This window comes from Martes martes, assembly GCF_963455335.1.
Source record: "Martes martes genome assembly, chromosome: 12".
NCBI lineage: Eukaryota > Metazoa > Chordata > Mammalia > Carnivora > Mustelidae > Martes > Martes martes.
The window spans coordinates 30,644,037-30,659,506 of NC_137900.1; positions in this window are offsets into that span (position 1 = coordinate 30,644,037).

Here is a 15,470-nt window from a genome sequence, read left to right on the forward strand (position 1 = left end):
TTTAAGTAACACTTGTGACTTAAGTTCTTTTTAGTGGGATCCCAAGAAACCCAAGAGATCTGGCTGGACACCAGTTTATGCGACCCTGAGAATTGGGTCATAATGAAGGTACTTTTCTCTGACCTGAGCACACACATTCCCTGAGAGCCAACATCCAACTCCACACCATGCCGAATCTGTCTTGAGTCATCGGAGACACCCCTGACCTCTTAGAAAACGAGGAGCTTCACTCCAATATATCCCAAGACCCTGTGGCTCTATGCTCCATGGTTTTCTAGCAACAACTAGGAGAAAAAAATAGCAAAGTTTTGAAAACGCTCTTCTGGAACTAACTGGTATAATCAGAGAAGATGTATAAAGCTCATTAAATTTGTAAACATTCTGGCTGAGTCAAGAACTCCAGATTTGGAAGCTTTGGCTTCCCTAGTAAATAGACCTGGAGCAGGTTCTCCCGAAGCGCAAGTATTACGGGGCCCGAAAGAGTGAATGCAGGGTCACGTGATCCGGGGACTCCAAGTGCAAACATACTCAGCGCTAACCCAGAATATTCTTTGTTAGCGAGGACACTTTGCCAGACCAGCCCTTGAATGACACCTAGGGCTTTATCCACATGGATTAACATTGCCCAGCTAACATACCCATGGTGGGCAGGGGGGACCGTGCACAGTTCCTCTTTATGCATCTGTTAGGGTATCTGATTCTTGAGTGCTCAGACTTAATGCCAGGTAGCAAGAACACTTTCTTACCTTTCTATGTGCCAAGGCACTCACTCCTTAGGCCACGAGTAAATACAGTCAAACTCTCTGCCTTGTAAGACATTACTCCTTTCCTGTCGCACCTTCTGTTCCCATAACTTTCCACCAAGCAACAAAACCCAGGCACCCAGGGAGATGCATTCCAAGGCTTCCTGCTGGCTGCCAGCTGTATTTGTTCTCATCAGGAGCACTAGCCAAAAATTTGAAAAATCACAACGTGGAAACTAGCCGTATCACTCACCTGTTGCAGTGAAACAAATTCAAGACTTAGTGGCTTAAAATGACCCAATTTGTTATTTCTTTTGATTCTGAAATCAAAAGAGAAATTCTTTCTCTGCTGGCTCACCTGAGCTCACTCTCATGGCTTCATTCAGCTGGAGGGTTAGCTGGGCCAGAAGGTCCAACAGCGACTCACGCTCACTGGCAGACACCACTGGCTCTTAGCTGGGACATATCCATTCTCCTCCACATGGCCCCTTTTCTTCCAGGAGGCTGGACTGACCTCCTTACATGGTGGCCTCAGGGTGGTGGCCCAGGATGGCAAAAGCAGGATCTGCAAGGTCTTTTAAGGCCTAGTCTTGAAGGTCACATAACCCACTCTGGTACAATTGCTCAAAGCAAGTCATGTGTCATGCCCAAATTTAAGAGGAAGGGAAATAGACTCTACCTCTTGATGGAAGAAATGACAAAGTCCCTTCACAAGAGATCATGGGACAAATTGCTGCAGCATCTTTGAAAATATTTGGAGTAACAGTGCAGGTATGAAGTCCTCCTGAGCAGTCGCCATCTTGTAAGGAAGGCCGTGTGGGAGGCTCACAACCCTCTCTAGACAAAGGCCTTTTTTGCAAGAAAGAGGCAAAAGGCTCTGAAATCTTGGGTTTAGAGCTCAGAATTGAGCTTCTGCCTCTGCTGGTTAGAACTCTCCAGGTTGTTAGTGCCAGAAACCCCATTCAAACTAGCTTCAACCAAAAGGGAAATGTTGTAGAGACTGTGGATCCCATGGCAGGAAAATGGCAGGTCTCAGGTCTCAGGGACATCAGGAACCAGAGGCTTGCTGCTCTTTGTCTCCCCTTCCTGTTTTTCTGAGTACCTGGCTTCCTTCTGCTCACTCTCTGGTTGCAGAGAGCTTTCTCCTTAGAGTGACAGATATGGCTATTCCAGAAGGAAGGAGTGGGATGTTGGGTAGACAAAATGATGGGTCTATCAGACCTCTACTAGAAGGCCTCTACTAGATTCTGGCCTGTACAATACTTGGTGAGCCCTAGACACAGGGCTGGGCCATGTTAGGAGAAAAAGGTCTAGAGACAGAGTACCTGGGCTGGGGTCCCAATCCTTGCTACTCATTAGCTGAGTATCCCTAAGTAAGCTACTAAATCCTCTGTGCCTCCATTTCCTCATCTGTGAAATGGGCATAGCTCTTTCTCCTATAGAGTTGGGAGGTTAACAACTTAAGAAAATGGGTTAACAAGCACAAACCTCCTTGAACAATGCCTGACTCCACAGTATGTGCTCACAAAATGTTCATTATTATAAATAGGATAAACAGATTTTATTTACATTGATTACATTTATGTGACATGAGACGATATATAGATGATCAGAGAAGGTTTTGTTTCGCAGGAACTGAGATGACGAATCTTGGAGAAAATATGTATTAAGGGTCTTTTGTCTACTTTATAAATGCTTCCTGGGAGTTCAGAAGGGAGACATTTACCCTTTTGTTTGTTCAACAAATATATTTGTACAGGCTGCCCCCCGTGGCAGCCACTAGTCCGCACGGGGCAGCGGACCAGAGTGCCTGCCCTCACGGAGCTGACATCTCGTGGCAGACCGTAACCCCCGTTTCACATGGAAATGTGTGTTTCTAGGTAAACCCAGTTTCATTAGGCCAAAAAAAGGTCATGTCAAATCAGAGCCATTTCCAAAAATGCCACCAAGGAAAGTCTCTACTTGAATCTGGGCTGCACACCACAGCACACCTTCACTTCTGGTCTATTAAGAAGGAGTTACTTTCTACAATTTCCCCAAATCCCCTCAACCTCCATCCCCAAACAGCCACTCAGAAACCACCCGAATCACCCCAGTCCATTCTATAGTCAAAGGAAGAGAGAAAAAGATCCGAAGCAAACCCCACAGACTTCTAGCTTACTTAGGTATGAATTTCATAGGAAATCTGGCCCCTTGACTTTTTCACTAACTTTTGCATAGCTTGTGTCCACGTCTTCCCTCCGTACCAAAACGAACTGTTCTTGAATCATCGTGCTTGAAGAAAAATGACCTCTAACTGGATAGCTTTTCTACCAGCTACCATACCAGGTCACAGAGGCCTCAGAAGGGGAACGGGGGCCTGTCCAAGCACAGGCGAGACCCACACAGCCCCTTCAGGCCCGCCAGAGGGACAGCTGAATGAGGTCGGGTGTTCATCCCTTCAGAAAAATATTTGAACACAGCTGTTACCCTCCTTCCTGCCACCCATGTGGTTGTGTTTTTAAATATGGCTTGAACTTGAAGCAGTTTCCATTTATAAAAATTCTTCAGCAAAACGCTCTTTCCAATAACAATATTCCCATGTGTGCCTTTTGCTTCTGATATTTTTCCTTATAAATGAATCTGCTAAAACAGAGTCCTCTTGTCCTTTGGATTTTTGTGTCCACAAACCAGCTCGCCCCCACGTTGTGGTTCTGGGACCTCTTGCTTTGGCACAAGAACCCAGAAAAGGCAAGCTGCCCTCCTTTTCATTCCAGGGAGCATATCTTACCCCGTTACGACAGTCTGGGCAGGACTCTGGGCCCGTCCACACAGCCAGGCTCCCCGCAGGAACGCCCAAGCCCTGGTGTCCACGCAGCTCCACACATCCCCTGTTCTGCTCCTCTCCACGACCTTCCACCCTGGAAAAAGAGAGAGAAAACACAGGCCAGCTTGGTAGTCTCAGCCAGCAAATATCAGGAGCCTCAAGGTCAACAACGCTATCATAGAGGCTCCCAACCTTGGTGGGACTCGAGAACCACCCTTGGAGACTCCCATGCACGGCCAACCAACCCCAATCAGGGAAGACTCTGGGCAGGTAGCACTCCAGCTGGAGTAGCTCTGGAATGTCTTCAGATGATCCCAGTGGGCCAGTGAAGCTGAGACCCACTGCCCTGGGGGACACCCACAGCACCCCTCCCCAGGATATAGGGTATCAGATGGGAGCACAAAGTGGAATGGGTGTTTGCCAACAGCTGTTTCCATAACACTGATAAGTCCTGTAGGGATTCGGCTGTCAGGATAAGCATCTCCCCCTTGCAGATGTTTCCTGTCTGCCACATGGGGATTTGGGTCAAGATAATTCTAAATGGCCTTATTAACTGGAATTGTATATTATCACTCACTTCCAAAGGGCGCCTCCCTCTCAGGCCTAGGGATGGAGAGATCACAGGGACAATGCCTCTTTTGATCATTACAAAACTCTTTCCATTCACCGGGTTGTGAAGTCTAGAGCCATAATCCAATAAAGGTTTTAATTTCTTTGTCCATATTGCAGTCTTTTAGTATGAAGAAAAAAGAGACAAAAACAGAAATGTAAATATATACATGCATATGCATATGCACATACACAATATATTGCACATACGTACCCAAGTATATATATACATTAATATATATACGCACATACCTAGAAAGGATTGCAGAATGACATTGGATTGAGTTAGAATTCTGGAATGGGAGCCGAGAGCAGTTGACATTCTTTTCCAGAAGCTAGGAGAGTCCTCCGTGGCAACGTTGAGATTTTCAAGCTAAGAAAATCCTATTAAAGTAGGTTGAACCCAAAGAAAATCATCTGTACTGGAGCAATGACCAGAAAGCCTTAAAAAAAATTTGAAGACATTTTATAATAGTGGAATTTGTTGACTTGAACAAGGATGTCGTTTCAGTTGCAGAGATGAAATATAAAATGTGAGCGCAGTAGTGGGGGCAGAAGGCTCTAGCTCCCCCACCCCCCAGCACTGGCCATGCTGTGTGTCTGAATGTCCTCCTGATCTACCAGCCCAGGGACTACTGAGGTCCTTGGGGGTAGGCTCTCCTTGTTCATTGTCCACACGTGCGTGGGATCCAACTAGGGACATCTTCAATCTTAGTTGGAAAAATAAATGAATGACACCACACTTTCAAATGTTCAAACCAAAACTTATGAATTAATTGGGTTTTACAAAAGGTTTACGAGTAAACTGCAAAATATTATCAGTATAATCTGCCCCTTTACACACACACACCTTTCCACAATTCCCCCAACCACGAAGTGACTACTTTCTTCTCTGACTCTCCTGAAGAACCATTATAGCAGAATCACTGAAATGTTTTGATCTATAAAGGCAAAAAATAATTTGAAAAGGGAGTAACCACGAAGTGGTACCTGATGGTGGGTTTTACTATTAAGGAGTGTGAAGGTCCAAGTATGAGTCTCTTCATAAAACAGTTGTCCGATTGGCTATTTCCTACCTATAATGTAGGGATTGCAGGGAAATAGGGAAGTTATATCCACATGCATTTATGGAGGAAAGATATTTTAAATGGTTTTCAACCAATAATCTTGTAAAAATACCCAGGAGACTTGTGATGTGGAGCCAGAAGGAGTCTACGAGGTGAGGTTATGTCTGCCCCAGTACCCTTTGAAGCACTTAGAAATGTTGCAAATATAGAATCTACCCAATAATCTGCAAAGGTGGAAAGGGGAGGTCTTTACTCTCTGTGACTTAGTTCAGCTCTGTCTTTTGAAGGGAAAGCAAAGTATGCATGGAACTAAGAAACATTTTAGCATTTTTAAAGCAGGGAAAACTTGGAGCGCAAGAGAGATCTGTAATTGTTTTGAATCCTAACATTTTATAGTGCCATAGGAACACCAAAGATTTTGCATACTAGATTAACTCAACCAATTATTCTCTTTTGCACTCTAATAAAACTCTCTCTCTTGAGAAACTTTAAGCAATCTGTGAGTGAGGGGTGTATAAGCCTGATAGAAGCAGTTCAGCCTCCTCTGTCTGAATTGGGACTGAAAAACAACAACCAGAATTGAAGAGACTTTATTTCTTGTACAGAAATGTTTGGGGTTTTTAATGCCCTGCCTACATTTATAGATCTGCTTGCAAATAAGTCATACTCATAAATTTATAAAGGGGTTGTTGGAAACTTGGAAAGCATCCTAGGTCCTGTATCTTCTGCCCGTAGCCTACCTCACCAGCCTGACTACCTTAAGTGTTTTATGCTTCAGTATCCCTGACTCTGCATTCCTCTAACTGGCTTTGGCTTCTGTGCCTCCGTGAATTTGCCCATGCTATTGCCTCTGCCTGGAATTCCCTCCCTTCCCTTCTCTATTAAGCACACACTTAGTCTTCTTTCAGAACCTGGTGCGACCTTATCTATGAATCTTTTCTGATTCTACAAATACATTTCATTGCTCCTGCTCACGTGCTCCCTCACACTTCAGCTACTAGAACATGGATGTGCACTAAGTATTATTACTTGTTCTTTCCACCAGTAACTCTCCATCATTAGTCTGTGAAGACCTTGAGGACAGATTATGTTTCATTGATCTCCGTATGTCTGGTGCGTAGTCCAGCACTTCTTTGGTTCCTGATTTAGGATAATCCATCAGAAAAGTTCTAACAAAATGTAGGAGCGAACGAAGAAAGAGGATATGGAACCCCAGACATGATGCCTCTGACCCATGGAGCCATAATGGCAAGTCCAAGGATGACAGTGGTGCTGCAGACTGAAATCAACGAGTAGGGGGTGAGACTGAAGAATGGGAGGTCCTAGGAGAAGGCACTTTGTGAGGAAGAAGAGAGAATAGCTGATATGATGGAGATTCCAGGGCAGAGTAGGGATGGAAGGAATCTGAAGCTATAATAATCACAGGTAGTACATCAAAGAAGAGTTTAGTCAAAACTCCAGGAAAAACCAAAAACTTTACAAGAATTTTTCTTTATAAGAAAAGCAATGGCTCATTTCTTGGAGCTGAAACAGTATTTATATAGTGATAAAAATAGAAATTTTGATTGTTAATTTAACTACAAATAGTGACGTATCTGTATCAGGACAGAGATGGAGAGAAGATGTAACTAAGGGTCAGTGAAATCTGAGCCTAAATTGTTGGTAGGACTTACAGAAAAGCTCCTTTAAAGGTCCAAAAGCATGTGGGCATCCCCCTTCTCCTTTCTCTGTCTCCTTGCCAGATGTAGAGAATCCAGAGTTTCTATGGTATCTCTATACTCATTTAGGATCCAGCTTCCTTCTATCTTTCTGCTCCCTGTGACCGGTTTCTCTTATGTGAGAGATAAATAAATCTTTATCTTGTTTGAGCAGCTTTTGCTGGCTCTCTATACTGGCAGCTGAACACAATTCCTATCTGATACAAGAAATACAGCGTTTTATTTAGAGATGTGGAATGAGCCATCCAAAGTAACACAGCCTTCTCCAGCTCTGTCAGACACGTTGGGGCATGTGCAGGTGGAGGGGGTATGGGGAAGGGTATGCACATTATGGACTGCATGTGCACCCCCATGTCAAGGGGTTAAGAGTGAGCATGTGGGGGAGCTGAGTAGAGGGTGATTCCTCACAGCGGCAGCTTTGCCTAATTCCTAATAGGATACATATGTTTGGCCATTGATTTCAAATGCAGTTTGAATTGTGGAATCACTGTTTGGGTCAACCTGAGCCGGCTGCTGCTGGTTAAACTCCAGGGCTGATATTCTTGCTATTCCCTTACCCGCTGTGCACTCTCACTTACATATCTCAGCTACTACAGTGAGCTTCGTTCCCTGATATTCCTAGCATGGATGCTATGAATGGTTGTTCAAATTGTGCGCTGAACTAGTCATTAACGGGGCTTTTCTAAATCACTGGCAGCCCCCTATAGGGACGAATGGTGCCTTTTAAATGCAAAGTGCTTGCCATGGCTAACAGTGGCCTCCGTGGTCTGTCCCCACCTATCTCACCAACCTCACAATGACTTTGCTCGCTTGTGCCACTCTAGCCAGAGTGTGCTTCTCTTTTTTCTTCATATTCCTGAAGCCCAGTGCCACCTCAGGACCTTTACACTTGCCCTGTCTGCCTGGATGTTGCCCCTCATTGATCAGTAGCTGGGTGTGGGCTGCTCTCGAAATCAGACATGACCTTGAGGGAGACAGCTTCCTGTGACTGAGGCCGTGCCTCGGTCTGACAACCATTGTTTGTGACTGACAAACAACGTGTCTCTGTGACTGACAACCGAGGGCCATCTGCCATTAGCACTCCCAGCAGCTACATTCCTGAAGGGGAACCAGGCTGGCCCTTCACAGGATCCACCACGTCTGTCTTGTTCATCACTGCATCTCAAGAGCCTACAATGGTACCTGGGTCCATAGGAACGAACTTGAAATGTTTTCAGTAAATGAACCTTAGTGGATTGAGAGTCAGGCTGCGTCCTTCAAAAGGCATTTCATACTTGTACTCCAAACCATTATGTTTAATCTTAAATTTCAATCCCTAAAGGACATGTTACCTCATTAATCTTGGAGCTGATAAGTGAACAGGAGACAGATCTTATCTTCACTGTCCCAAGGGTCTTACTGCCAAAACAGAGAGCCTGACAGAAACACACATTTATCCAGCACTCCTTGACCTCACTCACCCAGGGGTGTACTGTTTGCCTTCACTGGTCACTACCCCGGTGGCAGGCTCTGCCCCCCAGCTCTGATACATCATTGGCTTTGGACCTGCTCTTGCATAATGCAAAGCAAAAGTCCTTCTATTCAGGGAATTCCTCTTGGCCAGTCTTCACTTAACCATGTCAGCCTCCCAACCTGAAGCCTCCGCCTCCCAAGGAATGTTCTATTGTAGCAAGGCCCTTCATGCAGCATCCAAGATGACTCCTCACAGGACACAGTCGAGGCCTTCTTCATTTATTATAACTTCTTTATTCACAGATATTAAAATAAATTCAAATGAAGACTGACTTGAAATGGAAAAAAAAAGAGAGAGTAGTGAGCTTGAGAATCTGAAGCATATTTTACTAGGAAATTAAACTAAAAGGAGATGATCAAAAACTTTGAAGTTAGGGCTGGCCAAGTGACTTGTTCTGGCCACTGAACTCTGAGAAGAGATGGGTGTCATTTCTGGGCACAAGCTTTAAGAACTAGTGCAGAATATAAACTAAATATAAAATGGTGCAGCATGGTAAAGAGTCCCAGGGAATAATACTTGGAGTTCCTCGATAGATATTCTGAGGGAGGGTGACAGTGTTACTTACATCATAAAAAGGATTTTGACTTCAAAGAGGAATTTATAGTGATAAAGCTACATTGGTTAAACAACAACAACAAACAACAAAGAAACAAATAAAAAACCAGTGTAGAAGATGCCACAACCTCCCTTTGTCCTGTTTTATCAATGGTGGTCGCATGTGTCAAGATGGAGTTCCATCAGCCTGGCTGCTTCCGACTATGATGCTGACCAGAAGTGTCAGCAAGAAGCAGACTTTTTTATTTGAACCACAGAGATGTGGGAACTGTTTGTTACTGAAGCATAGCCTAGGCTCTACTGACCAGTCAGTTCTCTCTTTCTCTCATTTTTTGTTTGTTCGTTTCATCCTATTCACCTCTATAAATCCTGGGTGGTACTTGGACTCCCCTTCCAATGTGCCTTGTGCCTCCCATGTATTTTGTTGCCTCTTCTAGTTACCCGGATGTCTCTGCCCAACCCTGTCCCCCCTCACCCCTTGCCCTGTGATTATCTCTGCTGCTCTGAGAGAGTCCAAGTTTCACAGCCTGTCAGCGTCCTGCAAGTGTTCAAACTCCAGCTACTCTCCCCAACTCCTCATTTCCCCCTCCTGGTGCCGACCTCTCACAGAGATCCTGCTTCTAGAAACAGCCAAGGGGGAGGAGGGGGCCACTGAGCGACTGCCCACGGGTGTCCCCCATCTGATCTCACACCCCACCTCCCTTCTCCTCATTCATCTCAGAGGTAATATATTTTCCTAAGGACAGGGAGAAAAAGATCCATCTGTCTTGCTTTAAGATTCATGTTTGTGACTAGATAATTCCTTTTTCCAGTTTCCTGTCCCCACTCCTCATTTCAATGCATGGTTCTAACTTCCTTTAAAATATGACTCCAACTCACCTCGTTCAGGAAACATTTCAGGACTGATTGCACATGAATTGATTCATTCCTTTGCTGGTTGCCCCCCGGAACTTAGCTATTCAAGGGCAGTGCGATAATGTTCCCTTGCTGATGAGATCTTTTGTAAATGTGTTCTTTGGATTTCCAAGCTGCCTTTTCAGACTCGATTTTACATGTAGGATTAGCAAAAACAGCTCAGAGTTGAAATACAAGGGGATAAATTAATCTTTCGCTGGGAAATATTAAAATAGCTTACTTTACACACAAGAAGAAATCATTTAATTGGAACCCTTTCAGAAGCCAGATCTTCTATTTCTTCAGGAAGTGTGCCAAACTCATGGATCTGTACATCTTCGTCATCCACCAAGTATGTGTAACTGACTTAGGAGACACGTTTAATTTTCAATTACTTTCAGTGAGTTGCTTTTATTTTATTTTATCTTTTATTTGTTACAGGCTTTATCGAAGTCATCTCTACACCCAACGTGGGGCTCAAACTCACAACCCCTAGATCAAGAGCTGCATGCTCTTCCTACTGAGTTGGCCAGGCGCCCCAGCTTACTTTTAGAGGAAACATTTTGACGCACAAGTTTCATCTGGCAACATGGCTGATGTTGGATGATGTTACTTGCTCATCCACTTGCTTGTTCACTCGATTATTTTTTTTTAAGATTTTATTTATTTATTTGACACAGAGAGGGAGATCACAAGTAGGCAGAGAGGCAGGCAGAGAGAGAGGGGGAAGCACGCTCCCTGCTGAGCAGAGAGCCCGATGCGGGACTCAATCCCAGGACCCTGAGACCATGACCTGAGCCGAAGGCAGAGGCTTAACCCACTGAGCCACCCAGGCGCCCCGTGTTCACTCGATTATTAAAAAAGCACTCAGTAAGCACTTACTGGGAACATGGCACTCTGTGGGTAAGGCAGGAGACACAAAAGAAAACAGAAGACAGGGTGACTACTTCTGTGGGACTTGACATTTATTTATCCCACCAGGAGGAGGAGGGAAAAGGGAAGCAGCTCCAAGGTCCCCTGGAACATGGCTGGCGGATAAACCAAATTTGAACACTGATATTTACATCGTGCCCTGTGTGGCTTCCAGTTTTTTGAGCTGTCAGGTAATAGAGCAGGGACCAAGGTGCAAAGCCCGAGGGGGCCATATTACTAAACTAAGGACGGAGTGGAAAAACTGAAGGGAAAGTTGGTCATTTCCTCTCCTTTGCTTCCTTTGCTGCGTTTCATGATGACTGCTCCTTCCATCAACAGCATTCATATACCGGATATCAGACACAGATTGTGATGAGTTCCCGGGTGATACCGAGTTCTCCAACGCTTGAGCCTCCCTTTTGGAAGGTGAGTTGTGACCCAGAGGAGGGTATCCCTGGTGTGTCAGGTTCTGGAGCATGGTGTGGAGCCTAGGAGGTGAGGCACAACTGGAGTGGACTCGCCACAGACCTTCCTGGACGTTGAATTGGGGTCCAGCAAGAGAGGCCTCTTTTCCCTCTTTGTCTGTGGAACTGTTGACATGAGTCTGGAGCTGCTGGTGGCCACAGTGGCAGGTTTGTGGAGACAGCTGGAACTGGAAAGGATGAGTCAACCACAGCAAGGGAACCTAGGGTTTGTCGTAGTATTCGCACTGCCCCCTCCCTGACTTCCTCTTGGCTTGGGTTCATGAAGCCAGTAAAGCAACCTCCCCTTTCTTTCTCATAAATAACTTCCAACTGGGCTTCCATCGTTTTCAACGTAACAGATTAAATTATAGAGGCCAGTGAATATTCAACACTTTACACACAGTGTCATTTGACTTTACAAAAAGGAGGTGGTGACAATTAACTTCATTTTATAAAGAAACCAAAACTCTAGATCATATCCCATTATCTTTACTATCATAGCACTTTATATTTTCATTAAAGAGCCTTTATATTTTTTTTTCTCAAATTAAATTTCTTCATTCAGAGGTGCCTAAACATCTTTTCATGCCCTTGGTCATTTTAAAAACAAATTTCCATATTTCTTCATGAGATTCTTCCTTTAACTTTGGTCTCATTCAAAATAATAGGGGTCCCTGGGTGGCTCAGTCAGTTAAGGGTCTACCTTCAGGTCAGGGCCGTGATACAGGGGTCCTGGGACTGAGCTCAGCAGGGAGTCTGTTTCTCCCTCTTCCTCTGCCCCTCCCCCTGCACGAGCTCTCTCTCGTGCATGTTCTTTCTCTCTCAAATCAGTAATAATAAAATCTTTTAAAAAATAATGTATATCAAACAACTACAATAAGCCAGGCACTGTGCTAGATTCTAGCACACCATAATGAGCCAGATGGCACACTCACCATCTGCTCCAAGTTTAAAGTCCACTGAGAAAGAGACACAAGCAGGCACAGACCAAGTGACCTCACACAGTGAATGAAGGAAGGGCGTGGTGCTGGGGTCATGCACAGGAGGGGTACTCCATTCTAGAAGGGTCAAGAACAATCTAAAACAACACCTGAAATGTGTCAATGTGTCTCTTTCCTTTTGTCCCTTACTATTATTTTTCATCATCTCTATCTCGCACAACATCTTTTCCTTGTGCTTGTTCTTCCACTCATGGCTCTTAGACCTGAGTCCAACAAGAGTTTACGGACCATCTATTATGCCTTAGAAACTGCCCTAGGGATAAATTGAGAGACTATTGGGGAGACAGAAGCCAAAGTCGCTGCGGACACTGGAGAGCGCAGACAGGGCTCCTTCCTCTCTGCCACGCTACGCCCCATGGAGCCTCTCTCGGTGGCTTCCTCCCCTTGCCCGGTTCTCAGAGCTGTCACCTGTTCATCTGATTCCCACCCCTTGCCAATTCCCTTCATTTCCTCATCTACAGAGTTTACCACTCTTATTTCCTAATCCCTCCATTATTTACATGGAAGTGAGGAATATGGAAATAAGCAAAAAGGTTGCTTTAATCCTTTTTTTTTTTAGCAAGTGAAAAACATAAGGCAACAACCAGATCCACTCTGGGATTCGATTGTATTGAACTGGAAAGAACAATGTTCCTTTGTCTAACTCCTCTGTTAGCTTCATGCCTTCATTTGCCTCCGGTATATTCCCCTCATTCATTCCATTCACGCTGTTGTTTTATTTTTGATGATCCTTTGTCTCTAAATCTTTCCTAAGAGTGATGATGGAGGGGAGAGTGGCATGAGTGAATGAGTGAATGAATGAATGATGTACTGAGTAGCACATTTGCAAGAAGGGCTTGAGAGGGTCACAAGTCACCTTTGGCCGATATATTCTATCATTCTGTGTCTTTGTTTTCTATTAGTTTGGCTCCTCCTGGGCCTCCATTGTTTCATTAGGTTTTGCCCTCTTTGGGAGGGCCCCTGCTTGCACCCAGTTCTGTCTGGTTCTTCTGCCGCAACTGACTCTCCAAATCTGCAGCCAGACTGACAAGGGCCAGAGGACAGCTCATTTCACTGCTGTTCGGGAGCCTACATAACCTCAGCTTCCCCTGTCAACTCTTCCTGGAATTTCAGACATGTGTGAGCTGAGATAAGATTCTGAAAATACCAACAAAACCCAGGCTTCCGCACAAAATAATGCAACAGCAATAATATTCATAGCAACAGCACCCACCAGGGTTCACAAGCCATGACCGAAGTGTTCTGGTTGTGCAACAGAATCTGTGGGCTCCCGGCTGTGGAAGCAAAGCACGAGATTTAACTAAATCACACTGTGTGTTTCTCAAGCCCTGCGGGCAGCCCAATCACACTAAGACTCACTATTTTATTTTATTATTTTATTTTGTTCTATTTTACTTTGTGAAAATAAAACTTGTTAGCTTCAAATTCAAAGTATGACAGCAAAAATTAAAAATTTAATAAAATTATTCTTAGATCTTGCCTTCCTTAGTAGAAGATGGTTGTCTTTGCCATGCTTCGCTGTGCACGGCCACCAGTTGAGGGTGAAAAGTGGCATTAAGTCACACTTAACAGGGCATCTGGGTGGCTCAGATGGTTGAGCATCTGCCTTTGGCTCAGGTCATGATCTCCAGGTCCTGGGATCGAGCCCCACATCAGGCTCCCTGCTTAGTGGGAAGCCTGCTTTTCCCTCTCCCCCTCCCCCTGCTTGTGTGTTCTTTCTCTCACTCTCTTTCTCTATTGAATCAATAAAATCTTGAGAAAAGAACCACATTTAACAGTTTCTAAGCCAGGTCACTTGCTTTTTATCCTCCTGGAATTAAATGGTCCCGGTAGCCAGAAATCTGACCAGGGAGTGTGGAGGAAGAGGAGGGAAAGGAACAGAAGGGAAGAGGAGGGAGAGACAGTGGCAGAAGTGGAAGGAAAGAACTCCTCGAGCAATCTCGGAACCGCAAGGGGTGGTGGGATTCAGCTGGTGTGGAAACTATCCAGAAATAGTCTACCTCCCAGTCAGATGGAACAGCTGCTATTTTGAGTGGAGGAAATCCTGGTCACCTGTGGGGTGTTGACAGCATTGAGCCCAACTCCCCACTTCACCCTGCTATCTCTCTGCTTCAACTTCCATCAAAACCTGGAAATCAACTCATTCGGTTCACTTCTTTTTTCAGGGTTTGGAACCCTCTCTTCCAGGACTCCCCCCCCCCCCCGAGTGTTCCTGATAACTTTGTTCTCTGATAGCTACAATATTTGATGTTGCCTATTTTTCTTGATTTCTACTTTTCCTGGATTTTTTAGACGATCCCCTTACCTCCCAAAGTTGACACCCTCTTTCTTAAAGAAGCGAGACACAGGCTCCAGAATCCTGGAAAGCACATTCTTGTTTGTAATCATGGAAAAGACTACCCACTGAAGGTGAGCGCCCAGAAGACAATTCCAAGTGAATCATTCCTAAACTATCGCTAGCAATCATGGGGATTGCCTGGACCGCAATGCTGGAGAGATGCCTGGAAGACTTGCTCCAAGCTCACCTGGCAAAACAATCATTTCCCCTCCTCCACATCTCCTCCCATATTCCACTGGGAAGCCAAGATTTTAATTGCGTGGCATCTCCAAGATTGTAATCAGCATCGTTTAATCTTAAGGAAAATGCCCAGGGCATTTCCTACGTCCGTACAGGACATAAGAAAATCAGGAGCAGAATTGAATCTGCTGGTCATCCCATGGTTAGAGGAATCATGGCATAAGCCTGGAGAGGGAATCCCTTGAAAGTCAACCTAGCAAAGCAGTTAGTCAGGCTCTGTGCTCAGACTGCTTGGGTTCAAATCCAAGTTCTACTGCTGACTAACCAGGTGACCCGGGCAAGTTACCCAGACTCCTTGAGATTCCATTACTTCATGCATAAAGTGTTTCAAAGAGTGTCTGGAACATAGCAAGTGATCAGTAAATACTGGCTTTTCTTATCATTGCTGCCTTCATCATGTTTGGGTCAGATTATGAGCTTTGTTAAATGAATAACTAATTAAACTGCACATTGAGTTCCACCAAATATAATTATTAAAATCACAACTAGCTTACATCTGTAGACTCCAGCTATGTGCCCATGTGCTGCATACTAAGATAAGGGCCCAGGGACATCGATGTCATTTAATATTTTCAGTGATGCTGTGATGTAGGGACCAGGATTAGCCACC